The sequence below is a fragment of the Choloepus didactylus genome, chromosome 27 (genome assembly GCF_015220235.1).
Source record: "Choloepus didactylus isolate mChoDid1 chromosome 27, mChoDid1.pri, whole genome shotgun sequence".
NCBI lineage: Eukaryota > Metazoa > Chordata > Mammalia > Pilosa > Megalonychidae > Choloepus > Choloepus didactylus.
The window spans coordinates 3704830-3720425 of record NC_051333.1 but is presented as its reverse complement, the minus strand read 5'-3'; the positions used below and the strand labels follow the sequence as shown (position 1 = coordinate 3720425).

Sequence of the window (15596 nt, the reverse complement as noted above, 5' to 3'; positions counted from 1 at the left end):
GACACAGATGTTTACTGAGCACCACAGTGCAGGCTGCTGGGTGATGGGGATCTACGGGACAGGACATTCTTGCCTTCCCTGGGGCTAGAGTCCACGGTGCTGAAGTGCAGCCCGGGTCGAACGTGGCACAGCGAAGCAGACGGGGAATCCCCGAGGGACACTGAGCCGTCCATCCCGCTGGGCAAGTGAGTGGGAGGATGCGACGCAGAAGGCACCAGGGCCTTGGCCACTGTGTGACATTCCTGCAGCTGCTGCAACATGGCCACAGACTTAACGGCTCAGAGCAACGCGGACTGATTCTTTCACAGTCCTGAGGGTCTGACACTCGAAACAGGCTGGCAGGGCTGCGTTCCCTCTGTGGCTCTGGGGGAGAATCGTTTCCCGGCCTTTCCAGCTTCCAGAGGCCCCCTGCTTCCTTGGCTTACGCCCCCTGCCCAGTCTGTCTTCAAAGCGTCCCCCACCCCTGCCCCCGCCATCACGCCTCCTTCTCTGGCTCTAGCCCTCCGGCCCCCCACTTTTAAAGACCCTGTGATGACTCGGAGCCCATCCAGGTAATCCAGGATCATCTCCCCACATCAAGCTCCTTAACTGAATCAAATCTGCAAATCCCCTTTGCCTCGTCAGGAAGGACACCCACAGGCTCTGGGACCAGGGTGTGGACACCTTTGGGGGATGCTGTTTGGCCGACCACACTACTAGGCTGAACTCTGGGGATTTTATCCCCCGAATCAGTGGTTCTCAAACTTCAGGGCACACCAGAATCACCTGGAGGGACAACCTGAGTCAGGAGGCTGGGTGGGGATGGGGAATTTGCGTTTCTGATGAATCCCCTGCCACTAGTGCTGCCCTGTGGAGACTCCTCTTTGAGAACCACTGCTTCAGGTAGAGAAGAGAGGGTCCTTTAGAACCCTGTCAAAATCAGAAACGACTCCATTCTCTGGTCTGGGCCTTTACTTTAAGTCATTATAAAGCAGTAACATGATAACTTCAGGAAATCTCAGGGGGAAATGAGCAAAAGATATGAATGCAAAATCAGAGAAAAGAAAATATGAATGGCCCACAAACAGAAAAAGATGTGTAACCTCAATATAATCAGAGAAATATAAATTAAGACCTCAACAAGTTGCCATTTACACCCTCACGTCACAACTTGCAAAGATGCAAAAGTCCAATAATATCAAAATGTTTTGGTGAAACTTGGGTCTAAAATAACTCATACATTACCAGTGGGAGTATAAATAATTACTGAAGCTATCTTAGGAAACAATTTGACAGTTCCATGAAACTGAAAACTAGCAGTCCATATGACCCAGTAATTCCACTCCTAGGTTTATATTCTAGGAAAAAGAAATAAACTACAAGAAAAGAAAGAAGCCCACATTTCCTTCGATAGGAGCAGAAATAAAAGAACTGTAATATACTCTCATAATGAAATATTATACAGCACTGAAAATGAATTTATAAAATGCACAAAGCATGATGAAACTTAGAAATATTGTTGGGTGAAAAAAGTCATAAAAGACTTCATATAGTTTGTTGCCATTTATCAAACAAAACAACATATTGTTGACGCTATTTCAAACCTATAAGGAATGATAAGCACAAAATTCAGGATAGTGGTTACCCCTGCCTGGGAGGAAAGCAGGACAGAAGAGGGAAGGAGAATCTAGGTAGATGAAGGGGTCATGATAAGGTTGTCACTTTTAATTTGGGTGGTGAGCTAAGCATGTTCATTTTACTTTTACTGTTTGCATTTACGTTTTGTAGGTGCTCTTCTATGTGTGCAAAAATGTACAATAAATGTTTGGTAAAGTCATATTTCAAGACATCAAAAGACAGAGGCCAAAAGTTTCCTTTTTTCTTTATTCCTATATGTTTTAGTTATCTATTGCTGAGTAACAAAGTTGCCCCAAAACTTAGTGGCTTAGAACAACAGAGTTATTATCTCACAGTTTCTGTGGGTCAGAAATCGGGGCACAGCTGAGCAGGGTCCTCTGCCCTCAGGGCGTCTCCCGAGGCTGCAGCCGTGGCACCCACTGGACTTGGGTCATCTCGAGACCTGACTAACTTCCACGGTGTCAGCAGGATTCAATTCCTTGTCGGCTGTTGGCCCCGGGCCACCCACAGTTCCTTGCCATGTGGACTTCTCCAACACACCAGCTCGCTTCAACAAAGCGTGCAAGCCGAGGGGGCCATAGAGTCTCCTTTGAAGATGGAAGTTACAACTTTTTGCAGTTTCTTCATACAAGTGGAGACCCCTCAATGTTGAGCAAGTTACTCAAAAGTCAGGGATTACAAAGGCTGCAAATACCAGGAGGTGAGGATAATTTTGACCATCTTGGAAAGTGCCTACCATAATATACTGATCAATATTATGAATATTTGTGTCTATATGCTACTTACAGCTTTCCACCAAAAACTGGACTTGTTTAAAGCCCTCCCAGTCTGGGATCCACCCCAGCAGATGCGGCTTGCTTCTTAGCAGAGATGGAGGCATTTGTCCGAATTCCACAGCTAAGCTCTACAGGCAACTGCTTCAAAGTAGAGAGGGTTGTAATGCATTTTATTACCACTCTCGAGGCAGAAATGATTGGTCCTGGGGCTGTGCAGTCACCGTCTGTTTCCTCAAGTGAGGCAATCAGTGGAGCAGGACCTTCTCTATCCTCTGCATTACCCTAAAACATCAAATAAGCATCATGTATAGGCACAGACAGGTTTGCTAGCAGGGTTTTGCAGGCATTATGTGCTCTCTTTCCTTGTTGCGGAGTGTGTAATTTACCTCGTAGGAAGAGCCATATAAAGCTTTGCAGCGATTTGCTGTAAGAAAATGGTCACAATTTACTCATTCCGTGTTTTTGTCCCAAGAAGGAATTGTCACATCAAGGACAATGACATAGACCCCAACCCCTAAAAGAGCCTGCCAAGGGCCTTGTAGGGCAGTGTTTGCTCAAACTTTAATGTGCATACAAATCACCTGGCTGGGAAGGACTGGGCTGGGTCTAACTTCCTGCATTTCCAACAAGCTCTGGCAGAGTTGGTATTGCTGATCTGGACCATACTTGGAGCAGTGAAGAGATAGAACAATACCACAGCAAGGGATTTGAGCAGATGAGTAACACATGTCTGAGAAAAGTGATTCTAACTCAGTGGTTCTCAACCGTGGACAATGTTTCCACCCAAGGGATAGTCAACAATATCTGCAGACATTTTTGGTTGTTGTAACTCAGGGTTGGTGATACTCCTACCTCCAGTGGACATCCTACAATGCACAGGTCAGCCCCCCCCCCCCAACAAAGAATTTTCCAGCCATAGAGTTCAACCTTGCTATGCTGAGAACCCCTGGGCTACAGCAGGGGAGGGGAGAAGAGGGATGGGATGATGTGTGGGGGTCTTGACCTGGGGTGGGGGCTATGGCGATGGACAAAGGAAACTGATTTTCCTTGACCAGCTCACATCCCAGGAGGGGCCGCCACAGCTGGCCATCCATGCATCGCCCTGGAATGAAAAACTTGTCCCTAAGAGTCCAAAATGATCATCTAAGTCAATCAGACTCTTCGTCTCTGGGTTTTGGCCAGGACGGAGCACACAAATGAAGAGATGCAAAAAAGATGCAGATGTCACAAAGAGCCTCAGTAAAAAGACAGAAGCTATTCTTGGTGCTTCCTGTAGTCAACCCATTCCAAACATCCTGGGTTCAAATCCCAGCTCTGCCACACCAGCTGTGTAAACTGGGTCAGTGTGATCAGTCAGTGTGTGAAAAAATCTTATACATACAGAACCCTTAAGGAAGGGTAGCTGGTGAAAGTAGTAGTAATTATAGTTGGATGAGTAGTGTACTGATTCAGAGTCTTGGTTTGCAAGCAACAGAAAAATGACCCTGGCTAATTTAGGCAGAAAAGGAATTTATTGCAAAGATATTGGGTAGCTCATGGAATCTAAGGAAAGGCTAGAGAATCAAGCTCTAATCATGGGCAGGAACCAATGGAAGTGAGATAGGATGAAGCACCAAAGACGCACCACCGGGGCAGCCTGATGAGAAGGCACCCCCGGCCACGGGGCCTCAGCGTCTTTGGCCCAACTTCCTGAAAAGGACAGATCACATGTGGGGACATCTGACTGACTGAGCCAGGATCCAGGTCCACTCTTTACGTCCAAAGGACAGAGACAGTGCTCCAGAGCGAGGCAAAACCAGCCTTCCCACCGAGACTCAGGTGATGGGAACTTCTCTCCAAGCAGGAAAACAGTTCACATGCCCAGAGCCAAAGACTGTAAAAATGACAAAAATGATACCAGGCATCCCAGTCAAGTGTCCTCTTATAAAACCTCTCTTCTCACACACTTTCTGCCAGATGTTCAAAGTTGGTTTTTTGGTTTGTTTTTTTTTTTAACTTGAAAAGACTGAAAAATTGCTATGGGTGAGAGATTTTCTATAGGCTGAATTTTTCTCCAAGATTGTATTATGAAAAATTTTGAGTATACAGAAGAGTTGAAAGAACTTTACAGTGAAAATACACACCAGCTAGACTCTCCCATTAGCAGTTTACTCTTCTTGTTTCATCATGTATCTTTCCATCCCTCTACCCATCCATCAATCCCCCCCACCTTGTTTTTGGTGCATTTCACAGCAAGTTGCAGACTTAAGTACTCTTCACCCTGAACCCTTCAGCAAGCTCATCCTTAACTAGAGTTCGATATTTGTCTAGGTCTTTTCTTTTTCCATTCAGATAAAATTTGCATACAATAAAATGCACAACACTAAACATACCATTAGTTGCGTTTTGACAATTGTGTACCTAAATCCCTCTCAAGATATAGAATGCGTCCTTTGTCCCAGAAAGTCCCCTCATCTCCCTAACTCCCCTAGAGGCAACCACTGCTCTGATTTTTTTCCACTATAGATTAAGTTTGCCTGTTTTGGAACTTCATGAAAGTGGAATCTTGCATGAACTCTTGTTTCTGGCTTCTTCCAATCGGCATAAGGCGTACTTATCCTAAAAAGCTATTTGCTGTTGATCCAAAATGGAAATTTAACTTTGCGTCCTGCATTTCCTGCCACACGGAATTTCATCGGCTCCTTCCCAATGGGATAATCATCCCTACTCTAGGAATGAAGAATCTGAAGGCAAGAAAGGAGGAGATATTATTAGTTACTGTTCATCAGATGCCTGCTCTGTATCAAGGACTTTGCAATACATTGTATCCAATCAGAATCCCAACCAAGCTCTGACGCTATATTATTGTCTCCATTTTCCTCCAAAGGATTTAGCCTTCCACCATAAATGCAACATTTATCAGGCACTTGTCAGGCATTGTTCTAAGTGCCCAACTGTGAGCTCATTTTATCTTGGCACCAATCCCATGAGGCGGATAGTGTCCCTATTACCGTTCAGTGAGTGAGAAGACCGAGATCACCATCTGCCCGTGATCTCCCAGATAATGAGCCACGAAGTGGAATTTGATCTTTGGCTGGGTGACTCCTGAGCCAGCACTCGTAAGACTCCACTTCCCTGACTCCACATCCCTGACACCGTTGGATGGGATGTTTAAAAAAGAGACAACCCAGCATTGCCAAACATGGGATTTGGAGTCCAGAAAACTTGGGTATAAATACCAGTCTACTGACCAACAATTCCACTCCCGGGGATATTCAAGAGAAATGAAAACATGCATTGACACAAAAACATCTACAAGAATGTTTATAGCAACTTCATGCATTTTTGGAGATGGACACTCCAAGGCACGTGGTCATACGCCTGGCAAATGGCATATCTGGGATCTGAACCCAGGCTGTCCGTCTGGAGCTGGAGCCCCTACGTTAAAAAAAATTATTCTCCAGGGGAAGAGGGAGGGATCAATTATTCAGGGCTTTGGAAATTCCCATCCCTTCCTCTGCTGTGTAACCACTCTTCTATATACTTGGGCTTCTGAACAAGATTTCCTATGATGCACGGATGCTCTGACATCTTCCACCCCCACAAAAGAGAGTGAGCATGAAAACTGAGAGCAAAAGAAATTAAAAGAGAGGAAAGACATAAAATAAAATTTGAGATCCCTGAACACTCCCTTTGCTGCAGCCCGAGGAAGGTGCACCTGTCAGGCATTGCAGAGAGAGGCTTCCAGAAGTCTGTAGGACTGTGCTGCCTTTTTCTTTGTTGGTGGCCAATCTCCAGGAGCCTAACAGCTATAAATAAAACCATTTTATTTTTGTCATACCTGCTAGAGCTAAACACATCTGCAGCATCTGGGTCCACACACCGTCGCCTGCCAAACTCCATTCACAGCCTCACTGCCATGGCTGGAATTGCTTAAAACCCTCCAATGGCTTCTGTTGCCTGCAAATAAGCTCTAAATTCCTCCACACCCCCTGCCCAGACTTCAAGACCCTGCGTGAGCCGGGCCCTGCCCACCTCTCCAGGCTCATCCTTTAGCACACACCCCTGTGCTTACGCCAGGCATCCCCCACAGATGGTTTATCACTCAGTCCCTCCAGCTCTGCACTCATCCCTGCCTTGGGGCCTTTGCACGCCCTGCAGATGATGCTGGAACTCTCTGCCCCCAGCTGCTTCTCACCCTTCAGGCCCCATCTTGCATCTCTTCCTCTGAAAGACTCCCCTGATCATCCCAAATAAAATATCCCTCATTATACCCCATCATAGATCTTTATCTTTTTCCATCGTAGCTCTTTTTGCAGCTTGTAATCACATAGATCTTGCTACATTGGAGGCACCACAAGAAGATTAAAAATTATCAAAGGTGAAAATGTGGCAGAGAAGCAAAAACAGCTGGAGGGGTGGGAGGGCACAACCTCTACCTGGTATTCCTCCCAAGACCCCTAACCCCAGTCTAATTATGAGAAAACACAAGAGAAAACCGAAGCAGAGGACGTTCGACAAAATACCTCACCAGGATCCTTCAAAAATGTCAAGGTCTTAAAAAGCAAGGAAAAACCGAAAAACCATCCCAGTCAAGAAGAAACTTAGGAGACATGATGACTAAATGCGATATGGGAACCTGGGACTGAAAAGGGACATTAGTGGGAAAACTGGGGAGATTTAGTCAACAGTTCTGTGTGTATGTTGCATGTTTAGTTTTGACGTGTACCACGGTTAGGTAACAGGTTGACATTGGGAAGCTGGGTGAGAGGTATAAGGGAACTCTCCACTGTCTTTGCAACTATTCTATAAATCTAAACTTATTTCAAAATAAAGAATTTAAAATAAAAAAAGTAAAACATACAAATTAACAAAAAATGATTTTGAAAAACCTAAGTTAAGTTACAAAGGGCTGCATAATTATTTTTTGTGAGGGGGCCAAAGCCTTCCCAGGAGAGGGTGTAATGAGATGTAAGAACTTTTCCCATCGTTTCTTGAGCTATGGTTGAAGTCCCAAGATGAAGTCAGTGGACATAAAATGCCCACCCATTCTAAAGAGCGGCTTTGGACACGTCCTCACGAAGCTGCCCTGCAGCACCTGAAGTGCACACTTTTCTCACCTCGAGTCCTGAAACGGAGGGACCCTTTCAAATGCGCTTTACAGAACAGAAGGCGCCCGGTGTTTCCTTTTCCCTCCTGCAGGGGGAGTTGGTAGAGGAGCCGGCCGGAAAACATGGCGCACTCCAGTTGGGTAATTTGTGGAGATTTTAGCAAAGGAGTCATTTACGAAAGTGTGGACAGGGTGTAGGGAAAATACAGCTGCGATCCCTACCATTGGCTTCTACTAATGACAGAAGATTCCATCCCTGTTGGGGATTGAATTGTGTCTCCACAAAAGACTCTCTCAAATCTTAATCTGCATTCCTGTGGGTGTGGCCTATTTGTAAATAGGGCCTGTGAAGATGTCATTATTAATTAAGGTGTGGATAAATTGAATTTAATGGGCCTTATCCGATGACTGAAGACGTTATAAAGGGAGGAAATTCAGACCCAGCCAGTAGAAGCCAGAATCAGAAGAAGCCAGAGAGGAGAGACAGAGATTGTGCGACGGAGGACGGACTTCACCAAAATGCTACCAATTCCGGGAAGAAGCACAGCCTTGCCGACGTCTTGATGTTGAACTTCTAGCCTCAAAACCGTGAGACAAGACGTTCTTGTTTATGCCAACCCACTGGAGTTTGTTGCAGCAGCACTGGCAGACTAGGACAGGGTTGTCACTGCCTGTGGACCCGAAGGGGTGAGGAAGGGGGCTTCTTGGCAGGATGGAGGGTTATGAGGAGAAGTGTCTTCAAATGGCAACGCCAACTCTTGGGGGGCGGGCGGAGCTGTGGAAATACATTCAAGATCACCTTCCTCCCCCATCCACTCTCCTGCTGGGGCTCCCCCTTGGCTGAACCCCTAAATCTCATCTCCAGATCCTTAATTTAATTACCTATGAAAAGACCCTTTTTCTCAAATAAGGTCACATTCAACAGGTTCCAGGTGGACATATCGTGGCGGGGGGAGTTGGGTAATTCAACACACTACAGGTACGTACTATCAATGTGATTTATCACTGTGGATGGTGACTTTTATCACCCAACTGAGGTAGCATTTGTCAGATTTCTCCACTGTAAAGTTACTCTTTTTACCCTCCTTTACTTGCTTTGGAAGGAAATCTCCATATGCATAGCCTGCACTTAAGAAATAGGGAAATAGGCTCCATCTCCTTGCAGGGCGTAGCTACATAAATTATTTAGAATTCTTCTGTATGGGAGATTTGTTTCTTCTCCCCCACTTATGCATTTATTCAATCATTTGTTTATATCAGCAAGGACTCATGAATATTAATTTTATACTTTGGTTCTATGCCAATACTACATGGCTTATTTTCTTACTAAAATGATAGCTCAGCCTTTTTTTTCTCAACATTTTATTATTCAAAATTTAAAACATACAGAGGAGTTGAAAGAATATTAACACCTATAGCCACCACCTAGCTTCTACCATCAATATTTGCTCAATTTGCTTTATTACATCTCTATCCATCTAGCCATCCACCAATTCATCTTATTTTCTTTTTTGACTCATTTCAAAAGAAATTACAACCTTATACGTCCCTCCAATACCTAAGCATACATACCATTCCAGAGGTCTTATTTTTACTTTTGAGGTAAAATTTTCATACAGTGAATGCACAAATCTTAAGTGTACCACAGATTCCCATGCAACCCAAAACCCTTTCAAGAGACAGAAAAATGCCATCACCCCAGAAAGTTCCTTCAGCCCCTTTCCCACTGAACCCCCACCCCATCTTCCTGTAAGCAACCACTATTCTGATTGTTTGCATGTGGTTTTTTTTTTGTTGTTTTTGATTGTTTGTTTGCATGTTTTTTTGCCATCAGAGATTAGTTTTGTCTGTTCTAGAAAGTCATATAAAAATGATTATACAGAATACACTCTTTCTGGCTGCTTTCACACAGCATCACAGTCTTGAGATTCACCCATGTTATGTTACTGCGTGCAATACAGTTTGTTCATTTTTATCAATGAGTAGTATTCCATTGATGGCTATGACACAGATTTTCATCCATTATTCTAATGATGAGAACCTGGGCTGTTTCCAGTTTGGGGCTATTAGAAATTAAGCCACTAAAAACATTTTTGTACAATTCTTGGTGTGGGCATATGCTTTCATTTCTCTTGAGTAAATACCTAAGTAAAAAGTTTGGCTCATATGGTAGATGTATGTTTAGATTTAAAAGAAACTCCAGACCTTTTTCTAAAGTATTTGTACCATTTTACACTCTCTCCAGTAATGTATGAGAGCTTTGGGTTCCATCCTCACCAATTTGGTGTTTTCGATCATACTTTAGGCTTCCTGATGGCTGTGTTGGTATATCATTGTGGTTGAGCCCAAACCATCTGTGATGGTTTGAAGCTGTTTGCTCCCCAGAAAACATCTTCTTAAATCTAACCCATTCCTGCGATGTAAACTCCATTGTAAGTAGGATCTTTTGGTGAGGCTCCTTCAGTTAAGATTTGGCCCACCTCATGCAGGATAGGTCTTAATCTATTCCTGGTGTCCTTTATAAATGGAAAGAATACACACAGAGAGAAAGCCAAGGAAGCAAGAAGCTGAAATTAACGAAACCCGGAGGAGAAGGGAGAGACCAGCAGACGCCACCAGGTGCCTTGCCATGTGGCAGAGGAGTCCAGGATCTCCTGCAGCCAGTCTTTGGAAAGAAAGCATCGCCTTGATGATGTCTTGAGTCAGACATTTTCCTGGCCTCAAACTTTAAGCTAATAAATTCCCATTGTTTAAAGCTAACCCATTTCAAGATATGTGCTTTGAAACTGAAACGCCATTTAATAAAATGGCTTACATATTTGCTCAGTTACTAATGAGTTGTCTCTCTCGACCACCAGACCTAAAAGCTCCATGAGAGCAGAGATTCCCCTCTGTTTAGCTCACTGCTGAATTCTCAGAGCCTGGGGCAATGTTTGGCACATGGTAGGTGTCCAATAAATACCTGAATGAATGAATGAGTGAGTGATGTGGGGATTCTTTTTCTTTTTTCATTTATAGATCCCAGGTGTTACTTAACACAGAGCGTGTCATATTGTAGGTGCTCAGTTAACATTTGAATGAATGAATGGGTGAGTGAGTGGACAGCCAAAGACTGGGTAGCTTCACCTATTTATTCCCTTCCCATGCATTCTATTATTTACCTGTGGATTCATCCACTTACTTAATTCTCCCCTATTTGGAGGATATGTCACAATACGAACAATAAAAAAATCAATAATTGCAATAGCAGTAATATTAATACCTAGCTAACGTGTACTGAGCACTTGCTCTGTGACTAAACACTTCATGTGTGTTCACTCACTCAATTTTCACAACCCAATAGAGTAGTTCCTGTTGCCGTTTTCATTCTACAGATGCATGAACTGAGACACAGAGAGGTTAAGGAAATTGTCTGCAGTCACCCAGCCAGCAATTAACAGAGCCAGGATTCAAACCAGGCGGCTTGACTGTGAAATCCAAGCTCTTAATAAGGCTAGTCATAAAACTAAAGAGCTTACTTAATTTGGGTCTCTGCTCCAGAGCCACCTAATCGGAGGTAGAAGCATTTCCTGAACTTCTTTAATTAGCAGCCCAACCACCACACACGCGCACAACCCCATATGTATGCTTTGCTTACTGTTTCCTGTTACCTGAAATCATAGACTATGCTTCTCTCTTCATTCATTTATTTTCTGTCATCCCCCTCCAGGAATGTTAGATCCGTAAATAGTAGATTTTGTCTGTGCCTGGGTCTTTCTCTATCTCCGTACCCTAAAGCAGTGCCTGGCATAGTAGACAATCAATAAACATGTATGGAATGAATGAGTTAATGATTCATTGTGATGTGCTCTGCATAGGGCTAAGCCTGTGGTCTCTCTTGCATCCTCTCACAACCACCCCATTAAAGGAGCAAGTGTCCAAGAGTCTGAGTCATGGAACATACACGTTGGGCCCTTAGCCAGATCCCACCCTTGCTTTCTGTCAGGAGAGGCTGGTCAGGAGGCCTTCCTGGAGGAGGAGGTATCCTTGCTCTCTCTTGGCCCCACCCCCAGTCTCAGATGCTATTTCTCAGTCTCTCTGGGATCCCTTTTTCTCTGCCTGCCCTTTTCATGCCAGTGTTGCTCCGCGTCTGGCTACATCAGAGCTCGCAAACCAGCTAGAGCCAACCCACGGACAGGTTTTATTTGGCCCACAGAGTATTTTTTGTATTTGAATTTGCTTTAACATTTAAAAGCAGAGGGATTTTGCTTCTAAAAATACCAGGATTTCTGCCTTCTCTTGGAAATCTGGAACATCTGGCAATGTTGGGTCCCTCGTCCCATATGGGCAAGCCTCGGCTGGAGCTAAATAGCAGCAGCCACGTGCTCCCTGCCATCGTCTGCTCCCCTCTGCTCCTTGGAGCGTTCCCCGCCACCCCGAGCCATCAGTCAGCACCAGCACCACCACCATCATCGGGGAGCTTGAGAGAGCACTGGAATGGCATTCAGCCAAGAAACCTGGAAATATCTGAGGACCACCCCAGAATAACCGAGTAACCCTCCGTGTACCCAGAGAACAATGGCAGAATAATGTCAGGCAAAAGAATTTCCATCAGCTTTGCAGGTCTCCGTGCACTAGGATGGATGTATTGCACTTCATCAGAATATGCCAAAGCAATTTTCTAAAGAAGCTAGAATGCAGATCAGTCCATATGTGGCAGAGGCAGAGAGATGGAGAAACAAAGAAAGGCAAAGTAAGACAGAAAGAGACATTTGAGTAATTTGCTTCTTCTGAGATGTATAAAAGTGTGTGCGTGTGTGTGTGTGTGTGTGTGTGTGTGTGCAGGAACAGGATCACCATGTAAAATGTATTCTCATTGTGGGTTGTGGTTCTGCAGGTTGGAAACCCACCACTCGCAAACATTACCCACATGGAGAGGAGCAGAGCAGGACCAGATGGTGGATACGGTTTGACTCGATCCTGCAGGCAACGGGGAGCCACTGAGCACTCTTGAGTTGCAGAGTCAAGGTGAGCACCTCAGACAATCCCCCACCCTCGCTGACATGCACCCAGCCATGCACATCATTGCATTTAGAATTCTTTCCCCTTTTGGCTCGTCCTGTTGGTTCAACAAGCATTGGCTGAGGACGTGATGTAGGAGAACATCCAACCAGGGGCTTTTAGGACAGATGGCTCTTGCCCCTTCTCCTTTGTTTTACAAATAGGGAAGCAGAGACCCCAAGATGTGAAATCACTTGCCTGGGGTGACTTAACATGCCCTACAACTGCCCGTCTTGCCATTGGGGTTGGTGGATATGACTCCATCTAGAACTGGAGGTGGGCTGGGAGAGAAGACCCCCAGGTAGCGATGGTGAATAACTCCCCACTCTCCCCTGCCTCCAAGCCTCTCCCAAAGCCCACTTATTCTCTCCTTTTGGAACATGAGCTCTAGAGCCAGACTGCCTGTGTTTGACACATGGCTTGACCATTCACCAGCTGCGTAACCTTAGCCAAGTTACTTGACCTCTCTGTGCCTCAGATTCTTCACACATAATATAAGGATGTCAGCATCATCACCACCATCACTTCATCATTTTCATCTTATGTAACCTCAAAGGGTTGTAGCAAGCGTTGAGTGAGTTGAAACGTGGAAAACACTTAGAACAGACATCGGTTATAATTAGCATCACATACGTGTTCACTGTCGTAACACTGTTGCAGGCTCTTTCTCCAGCTTCCCCACTCACCCTACCTGTGTCTGTCACAGTCTCCTCTCCCTGGGTTTTTTCTCTCTCTCAACCCATGACCACTTGAGACATTTCCCTCTTCCTATTTTTTTTAATCTTCGGCTCTGCCCCTGCGTCAGATGTAGTCTGTCCCTTGCTCTCTAATCTCTGTGTCTGGGTCTGTGCTTCCTGGTGTCTGTGCACGTCTCAGTCTTGATCTCCTTGTCGTCCTTCCTGGCCTGCAGGTGGATCCCGTCAAGGACAGACGCTGGCAATGTGGACCCCCCACCCCCACCCCCCGCTAGACTTCCTGGGCTCAGACCTGAGCCTGCTCCTCACTGGCTCTGCGTAACCTTGGACAAAGTCTTTCCCCATCCATGCCTCAGGTTTCTTACATGCAAAATGTGAATGATAATAAGAGGACCTCCCTCAGAGTTGTGAGGGCTAAGCTATATTAAGTGTAGCATTGAGTACATTTCCTGGCACACAGCAGGTTCACGACATTTTTATTGCTTCTCTCTGAATTGCTGAACCTCTTTGCCGCCTGGGTGTCTGTCTTCCCAGATCTCACTCTGTCTCCTAGTTTCTCCACCTTTGTTTCTATCTCTCTCTCCCCTGGTGTTGAGAGGCAGTTTTCCCTAGTGGATAGGTGTGGCTCTCCCAGGTTGTGTGATCTCAGACAAGTAACTCTACCTTTGTCTGGGACACAGTTTCCTCAACTATAACCTGGAGTTGGGGAGTGAATCACGCCCCCCATAAGACATGTTCCAGTCCTAACCCTTGGTCCTGTGGGCGTGAAGTCATCTGTAAATAGAATCTTTGAAGATACTATTAAGATGAGGCCAAATTGAATCAAGGTGGGCTTTAATCCCAAATGATGAAGTTCCAATGAGCAAAGAAGATTCAGACACAGTCAGTCAGCAGAAGCCACAGGATGAGATGGAAGACAGCCACGTGAAGGAGGCAGAGGCTGACTGCTGGCAAGCCACCACCAGAAGGCTACAGACTTCTCAGAAACCTTGATTTTGGACTTCTAGCCTCTAAATACAGTCCAGTTTTTTAAGCCATCCAGTTTGTGGTATTTTGTTATAGCAGCCCTGGCAAATGGAGACACCTGGGGATAATCATAGTACCTACGTCATGGGGTTTTTGTGAGGATACATTGAGATACTCTTAGAAGAGTGATGGACTCATGGTAAGTGCTCATTAAGCATCAGCACTGTCATCATCCTTGCCATCACCATCACCTTCATCACCACTGTTGCCACCATCACCATCATTGTCATCACCATCGCAATTATCATCACCGTGATCACCAGCACCACAGTCATCTCCACCACCATCACCACCATCACCACCATCATCATCACTATTATCATCATCACCACCACAATTATCATCACTGTAATCACCAGCACCACATTCATCTCCACCACCATCACCATCATCACCACCACCATCACTATTATCATCATCACCATCACAACTATCATCACCATGATCACATCACCACAGTCATCATCTCCACCACCATTACCACCATCATCACTACCATCATCACCACCATTATCACCACCTTCATCATCCTCACCACCAACACCATTGTCATTCTTACCATCTTCATTGTCATGATTACCATCATCATCATTGCCATCTTCATTTTTCTCCCTGCTAATAGGATAGACAGCTGCCCTCTGAGTACTTTCTTATGAATCTGGGGCAAAGTATCAGAAAGGGGTCGGTGGAGTACTACACCACTCCCTCTGCTTCCCATCCATCCTCTGGGGTCCTTGGGGGACAGTCTGGCTGGATCCTCTCCCAGGGCCTCTACTTCCCCACCTGTCAGGGAGTCATCAGTGAGTTGCTGTGAGACTCAACTTAGGCAATGGCTGGGAAAATGCTTTTAAAACTGTAAGATGAATGCCAAGGGGTGGGATCCTTATATACAATGATGTAATCCTTAATCATTTTAGGGGGGTTCTTAAACTATCCTTATAAAGATGGAGGGGCCCTCTATAGATGGGCGTTCTACACAGGTGGAAGGGTCTTTATGCAGATGGGAGGGGCCCCTGTGCAGATACAAGGGGGCCCTTACCGTGGAGATGAGGGTACCAGGGTTTTTTAATACATTCTGGAACGGTCTATACCGACGGGAAGTTTGTATATAGAAGTTGTGTCCTTATACAGGCTGGAGGAGGGGCTTTTATCCAAACTGAGGCGTCCTTTACAGGTGAGATACGATTTTGAAAAATGCTGCACAAATACTAGGGAGGCTGGCAGGGGCTGGAAGGGTCTCCATAACGATAAAGGGATCATTATTTCTTAGGGTGAGATCGAGTATGAGGACAAGGAAGACTGCTACTTTCGCGTCGCTCTGCAGTCGCGCGGTCTTGATCCCACGGGGGCAGC

At 45.3% G+C, this 15596-nt stretch overlaps 1 long non-coding RNA gene across 2 annotated transcripts in view; it reads left to right on the top strand.

Moving 5' to 3' along the window:
- Positions 1-15592, top strand: part of LOC119521086 — a 56671-nt gene extending 41079 nt beyond the window's left edge. Inside the window, exons 2-3 of one of the 2 annotated variants that reach the window (XR_005214303.1) lie at positions 12359-12489; positions 15514-15592. This is a non-coding gene — a long non-coding RNA (uncharacterized LOC119521086). Of the gene's footprint in view, positions 1-12358; positions 12490-13432; positions 13581-15513 lie in introns of those variants that run through there. The other variant, XR_005214302.1, reaches the window with a different exon arrangement.
- Positions 15593-15596: the final 4 nt, after the last annotated feature.